The following is a 7,666-nucleotide window of genomic DNA, read 5'->3' on the forward strand; positions in this document are numbered from 1 at the left end:
TTGATTTCTGGTTCCTCTACCTTTTCTAAATCCAGCTTGAACATCTGGAATTTCACAGTTCTTGTACTGTTGAAGCCTGGCATGCAGTACTAGTTCAATGAAATCAAGTGAAAACAATACATGAGTGAAAAGATAGAACTGAATGAGAAAGAAAACTCTTAGATCAGAGATATTTGACCTAATAAAAATCTAAATGACAATTACAGGAGGCACTGAAATTACTGACATTCCTCTTTGAAGAAGAGACTCATGGATTTATGTTCTATGTACTACATTTATAAAAATAAAGGATTATAAAGTATTTTTCTAATATCAACATAAGAAAATATTGATGAGCTATCCAAACTGTATTATTGAATAAAAAATAATATATAAGAACTTACAAATGGTCGTATCTACTTTGATCATTGTATTGAAAAACATCAGATAGACATACATGTAAGAAACTAAAATTTGCATTGGGCCCTTCTTTCTATTATATCTACTATAATACAGGGAAAGGTTACAAACATCTGTTTCAAATTCTCCCATTAAAAATTTTACATGAAGATTCAGTAAAAATTCAATAGAAAGGAAAATATGCACATGTAATTTCTTTAGGAATAAATTCTTATCTAATTTTAGAATTCTGGGGCATCTGTTGATATGCTTGTTTCTAATGTTTATAATATTTACACGCAACACTAATCTTTCTTCTGAGCCCAGGAATCCCTTAAATATGATGGGATAAACATTTTTTAAGTAGTGGCCTAGGATCCTGAAAGATGAGAGAACTCCAAAAGATTATAACTTATCTTTTGACAGATTTAATGTAGTGGGTTGCATGGAGCATCTCCCTCACTCCACCCACCAAATTCTTGTCTATCCAAGAATTTCAGAATCTGATCTTATTTGGAAATAGGAGTTTTGCAGATGTAAGGATCAAGATGAACTCATGGGCCACCCAGGTGGCACTAGTGGTAAAGAACCTGCCTACCAATGCAGGAGATGTAAGAGATGAGGGTTTGACCCCTGGATTGAGACTACCCCCTGGAGGAGGGCATAGCAACTCACTCCAGTATTCTTGCCTAGAGAATCCCTTGGACTGAGTAGCCTCCCGGAATACAGTCCATAGGGTCCCAAAGAGTTGGACACGAGAGAAGCCACTTAGCACACACCCATGCAAGGTGAACTCATGCTGGTTTAGGGTTGGCCCTAAATCCAATGAAAAAGACATGAATTGGCAGTGGGGAGAAGGCCATTTGAAGACAGAGGCAGAGATTAGAGTGATGCGGCCAAGGACCCACAAAGAGCTGGAAGAGGCAATGAAACATTTTCCCTAGTACCTTTAGAGGTAGTGTGACTCTGCTAATACCTTGACTTCTGTCCTCCAGAACCATGAAAGGATAAATCCCTGTTAAGTTTGCAGCAATTTGTTTCAGCAGCCACAAGAAACTAATACAATGGGCATGATCTACTCCAATGCTTCAGAGACGCAAATTTAATCTGTAGGCAGGTGTTTATGTCCATTGAATTGGTGATGTGATCCAACCATCTCATCCTCTGTTGTCCTTTTCCCCTCCAATCTACAATCTTTTATAACATCAGAGTCTTTTCCAGTGAGTTGACTGTTCACATCTGGTGGTCAAAGTATTGAAGCTTCAGTGTCAGCATCAGTCCTTCCAATGAGTATTCAGGGTTTTTTTCCTTTAAGATTGATTGTTTGATCTCATTGTTGTCCAAGGGACTCTCAAGAGTCTTCTCCAGCACCACAGTATGAAAGCATCAATTCTTCAACCCTCTGTCTTCCTTATTGTCCAGCTCTCACATCCATACATGACTACTAGAAAGACCATAGCCTTGACTATGAGGATTTTGTAGGCCAAGTAATGTCTTTGCTTTTTAGCATACTGGCTAGTTTGCCATAGCTTTTCTGCCAAGAAGCAATTGTCTTCTTATTTCAGGGCTACAGTCACCATCCACAGTGATGTTGGAGGCCAAGAAGGGTAAATCTGTCACTACTTCCACCTTTTCCTCTTCTATTTGCCATTAAATGATGGGACTGGATGCCATGATCTTAGTTTTTTTCAATACTGAGTTTTGAGCCAGCTTTTTCACTCTTCTTCACCCTCATTAAGAGGTTCTTTAGTTCTTCTTCACTTTCTGCCATTAGAGTGATATCATTCCCATATCTGAGGTTGTTGATATTTCTCTGGGCAGTCTTGATTCCAGCTTGTCATTCATCCAGCCTGGCATTTCACATGACATGATCTGTGTATAAGTTAAATAAACAGGGTGACAATAAACAGCCTTGTTGTACTCCTTTCTCAATCCTGAACCAGTCAGTTGTCCCATATAAGGTTCTAACTGTTTCTTCTTGAACAGCATACAGGTTTTCCAGGAGACAGGTGAGATGTTCTGATTTTCTCATCTCTTTAAGAGTTTCCCAGTGTACACCCATGGCGGATTCAGGTTGGTGTATGGCAAAACCAATACAGTATTGTAAAGTAAAATAAAAATAAAATAAAATGGAAAAAAAAAGAGAAAAAAATGTAATTATAGTATGTAAACTCTAAGAGGCCTAGAAATTTTGTTTCTTTTGTTCAGTGTTGTACCTAGAACAGAACAAGGACTTCACATGTATTTGTTTAGTAAATAATTTTTTTTTTTAAAGAGTTCTCCACAGTTTGTTATGATCCACACAGTCAAAGGCTTTAGAGTATTCAATGGAACAGAGGGGTTTTTTGGAAATCCCTTGCTTTTTCTATGATTCAGCAAATGTTGGAAATTTGATGTCTGTTTCCTCTCCCTTTTCTAAACCAAGCTTGAACATCTGGAAGTTCTCAGATCACATGATGCTGAAGCCTAGCTTGGAGGATTTTGAGCATAACCTTACTAGTATGGGAGATGAGTGCAATTGTCCAGTGGTTTAAACATTGTTTAGTACTACCCTTCTTGGGAATTTGAATGAGGATTGATCTTTTCCAGTCCTGCGGCCACTTCTGGGTTTTCCATATTTGCTGACATATTGAGTGCAGCACTTTAACACCACCATCTCTTAGGATTTTAAATAGCTCTATTGGAATTATATCACCTCCACTATCTTTATTGGCAACAGTGCTTCCTAAGGCCCACCTGACTTCATACTCCAGAATGTCTAGCTCTAAGTGAGTGACCACACCATTATGGTTATCCGGGCTATTAAGATATTTTATGTAGGGTTCTTCTTTGTATTCTTGCCATCTCTTCTTCTTCTTCTTCTTTTTTTTTTTTTGTAGAAAATTCCTTTATTATAGTGCAAATAACTTTCAGCAGTGATATCATAACACTAAAACACATTTAGCAACATTTTACACCACGCAGTAAATAAGAAAGTGTTTCTTTGAAAATATGTCATCATAGGAACATTATTTCTACATTAATAATGTAGCTGGAAAATGCCAAGGGTGTTTCTCTCAAGGCAAAATTCTCCCGCCCTCTTTTTGGATATTTTCTTAATACAAATGAAAGGATTTGCCATTTTAACAAATCATCAACAATTCTAAGAATGATCCTTCTGGAGGTTTTGAACTAACGTTGGCATGATTTGAAATGGGGTTTCAAATTTAAAAAAAAAATTAAGACAATTCTGGGATAGCCCAGAAAGTAGAAGTCACTTCTATTAACTTTTAAGTAGATATATACATTCACTCCAAATTTGATGCAGAAATGAACAGATTGTCTAAAGCCTGCCTATTATTCCCCCAGAGCCTGATATTTATGTTCCTTGGTTTTGGTCATATTGCAGAATTAGGGCTCTGGTCAGGAATAACACTTTACACACCCAAATGCTTTCCTGTGAAGCTTAAAATTGCACTTTTCATCCTGAATTCCCACCTTAGACCTCACATGCTGATGAGAGGATGTGAACAGTTTCCAGTTTACAGCTAATGATTAATACAGCTAGACTAGCCCCCCACTAACTTAATTATACCTGAATCAAATCATCACATCATTTTGATAAATTTCAATAAGCTTAACCAAGAGGTTCTCACTGACCCCACAGAACAATGAAGGGTTAACAGTGTATCTTTACACTAAGCTGCCTAAGGTCTTGGCTGCTAACCAGTTAGCTGATAGGTAGAGAGAACAGTGTCAGTTCCAACAGTTATACCCCCAACTCCTCCAGTTTCTGCTGAATTATGCAGTGGGTGGGAATGGATGCCCACTCAAAGAAAAACCTCCTGTTGGGGGGGGGGGGAGGTCTTCTACCACAATGAGACTCAAAACCCCTACCAATATATTTCAGGGTGTCCTCTAGGTCTCTCTACAAATACTTGACAAAATCTAGTGGCTGCACAAGGTTTGTCACGGGCTCCAAAATACGGAGCCAGAGCACAGTCCTCCTGGCTGAATATGGCTGGTTAAGTCAGCTGGGACATAAAGCTTCTCAATGCTCAGACAGTCTTATTGGATAAAGCATCTTCTTACATAATACAATGGAACTGTGCTAAACAGTTTCAAAGCTGAGGATAATCCAAATATATCACCTATAAAAAAAAATTCACGATTTTAGTTTGCTTTTTCTTAAACTTTGGTACTGAAACACTGTCTACATTCTTGACACGTGAAAATGACGTGGCCACTTAAGTGCCTCTGTACGTTGTGTAAAAAAACTCAAAAGCAAAGCAGGACAAGGACGTGTCATAACAAGATGCAGTATGCTGTACAAATAAAACCTAAATTGTATATAAATACAACCCCACCCCAGCACCCCCTTACCCACCCCGCCCCCCCCACCCACCCCCACCCCACCGCCAGCCGCCAACTAGCTGACCAGAGCAACGCCAAGGGTCCTTCTCTCCAAGGCCAATGCAGTTTATGAAATCCAGCACCCAGGACTCCAACCATCCCTTGCCTTCCAGTGACGTGTGTATCACTGCAAGCTTTCCCTGGAGACTACCTACTGTCTAATCAGTTCCACAAGTACAGGGAAACTGCTTCATTGGAGCATTCATACTATTGGCTGGACTCAAAGACCTAGAGTAGTGGGAGTTAACTTTTCAGATAAACTAACTGGATCATTTCCTAGGTTGGATCTTGTCTTATCGTACTATCTTAGCAGAGTCCACACAGTAGGAAGCATCTTCTACTCTGAAGCTCCAAAAGCATTGCTTAGGGATTGGTGAGGGTCACATAATAAAAGTGACACAATGAGCTAACAGCTTAAGTTGATATAAATTATTTCCAAGTAAGTTATTTGGGGCCATTTGCTTCTGCTTTCCATTGCATTCCCAAATCATTTTCACACTATACCTTTAAAAATGTATATAATAGTCCATTTTTAAAACTATCGATGCAATCACCTCTTAATGTGTTTTCAGCTAGCTTAATAACAACTTGATGAGCTATTATGTAGATCCAGTGAAAAGTAGTTAATTAGTCTTAAGGACGCCAATACTGTGCTAATTTCACAGTATGGAGAAAAAGCAATGTTAAGTAGAATTTTACATAATCATTAATAACTTGAAAAGCAGTGTTACCAAACTGTTGCAAAGTTTTCCCAAAAGCACTTACAGCAATTTATATCAAGAGATCCTAAGTTTAGGGGTAGGAGGATAAGACTCGGCTCTTTAAGGTAGAAACTCATCTTTCTCATGACTATACTAGGTAATTTCCCCACTCAGACCTAAGATAATTGTACATTCAAAAGTTCATAACAAGCTGTTCTTGAGACATTAATCATCTCTAACACATACACTGAGTAGAAATAAATAACTACAAGAAAGCTTAAAAAATCTGAGTTAACATTATGCTGTGCAAAAAGGAAAAAAAACAACAACAAAACAAACAGACAAAACAACACCTTGAACAACCTACATTCTATGTTAAATACCCTGACTAAAATGTTGGTTGTGCTACACAATTCCACTTCAGTGCAGAAATGAGTTGATTTCTGTGTACCGTCTTTGTTGTTGTTAAGTCTTTACCACTTTTGTTTGAAATATCACCTTGCTTTGAAAAGATGAATAACTTATTACCAAATCACAAATTGTCACAGATCCTTCTCAGTTTAGTCTGAATAAAATCCAGTATAAATATATTACTTTGTTCTGGGAATAATGGCTTGGTGTCTTAGTTCCGATAGCTTCCTAAGGGCAAACCACCGATGAAGTCATTTTGGGTTTAAACTGCACAGAAAGAAGAGACAGTGAAGTCTGCCTTTTTGTTTTCTTTTTAAGTCTTTAGACCTTGCTAGGACATTTCTTCCAGATCAACAGTCAGGCAGTTGTGGCACCTGTTGCTCTTTGAAACAGACGTGGTTTAAACATCAGACAAGCTTAGTGATCTGGAGGTCTCCGTTGATCTTTATGGTGTCAATTGCAGATAACGTTTGAATGCGGTGGTAAAAATCAAAAAGTTGGTGTCCATCCACAAACACTCTAAAACATGGGTGCTCACAAAGGATTTCCACCCTGAATGGCTGGTCTGGGATGAATGGGAAGTAAGGGATTGCTGACTGTTCTTCACCCCTTTCCCCAGATATACCAGAATTTCTGAGTAGAGGCCGGTCTGTGAACACTGCTTTGAGTTCAATTGCCACGTCGGCGGGAGGATCTTCTGAATCACCACAGGTCAAGATGATTGCAAAGCTTTCTGGGTTGAGGTCTACCAATGCCCATCACTAACACCTTCTTGCCTGGTCTCATGCCACCTTTAATGTGCCCACAAAACGGCACGATCAGTCGTGGGAAGTACACGTCGGCTTGAACTGGCGAGCCCAAGGTGTTGTTTAAATGCCCATCATCTAGTTTCACCACTGCATGGCTGTCAGCCACCGACTCCACCATCTTCTCACGCAGAGTGAAGGGGTGCGCAGCTGGCGGCCGGGCGGCATGGGACGTGGGACCTGGCGCGGGCAGGGATCCCGGGGCGGTCCTGCGCCAGGCGGAGGCGCAGGTCTTGCCATCTCTTCTTGATTTCTTGCTTTTGTTAGGTCTTTACTGTTTCTGTCATTTATTGTGACCTTCTTTGGATGAAATGTTCCTTTGATATTTCCAATTTTCTTGAAGAGATCTCTGCTGCTGCCAAGCCGCTTCAGTCGTGTCCGACTCTGTGCGACCCCCTTGACGGCAGCGTACCAGGCTCCGCCCCTGGGATTCTCCAGGCAAGAACACTGGAGTGAGTTGCCATTTCCTTCTCCAATGTATGAAAGTGAAAAGTGAAAGTGAAGTCGCTCAGTCCTATCCCACTCTTCGCGACCCCACCGACTGCAGCCTTCCAGGCTCCTCCGTCCATGGGATTTTCCAGGCTCTAGTCTTTCCCTTTTATTGTATTCCTCTATTTCTTTGCATTGTTTATTGAAGAAGGCCTTCTTGTCTCTCCTGGTTATTCTCGGGAACTCTGCATTTAGTTTCGGTGTACCTTTCCCTCTCTCTCTTGCTTTTAACTTCTCCTCTTTCCTTGGCTATTTGTAAAGCCTCCTCAGACAACCACTTTGCCTTCTTGAATTTCTTTTTCTTTGGGATGGCTTTGTTCTGCCTCCTGTACAATATTACAAACCTCTGTCCATAGTACTGCAGGCACTCTGTTTACAGATCTGATAACTTCAACCTATTTATCACCTCCATTTATATTCATAGGGGATTTGATTTAAGTCACCTGATTGGCCTAGTATTTTTCCCCACTTTCTTTAGTTGAAGCCTAA

The 7,666-nt window shown here is 39.9% G+C and overlaps 1 pseudogene; it reads right to left on the minus strand.

Moving 5' to 3' along the window:
* Window positions 1-6,289: 6,289 nt before the first annotated feature.
* Window positions 6,290-6,809, minus strand: LOC128062544 (galectin-related protein-like; annotated as a pseudogene).
* Between the last annotated feature and the right edge of the window lie 857 nt (window positions 6,810-7,666).

The sequence above is a fragment of the Budorcas taxicolor genome, chromosome 17 (assembly GCF_023091745.1).
Source record: "Budorcas taxicolor isolate Tak-1 chromosome 17, Takin1.1, whole genome shotgun sequence".
Lineage (NCBI taxonomy): Eukaryota > Metazoa > Chordata > Mammalia > Artiodactyla > Bovidae > Budorcas > Budorcas taxicolor.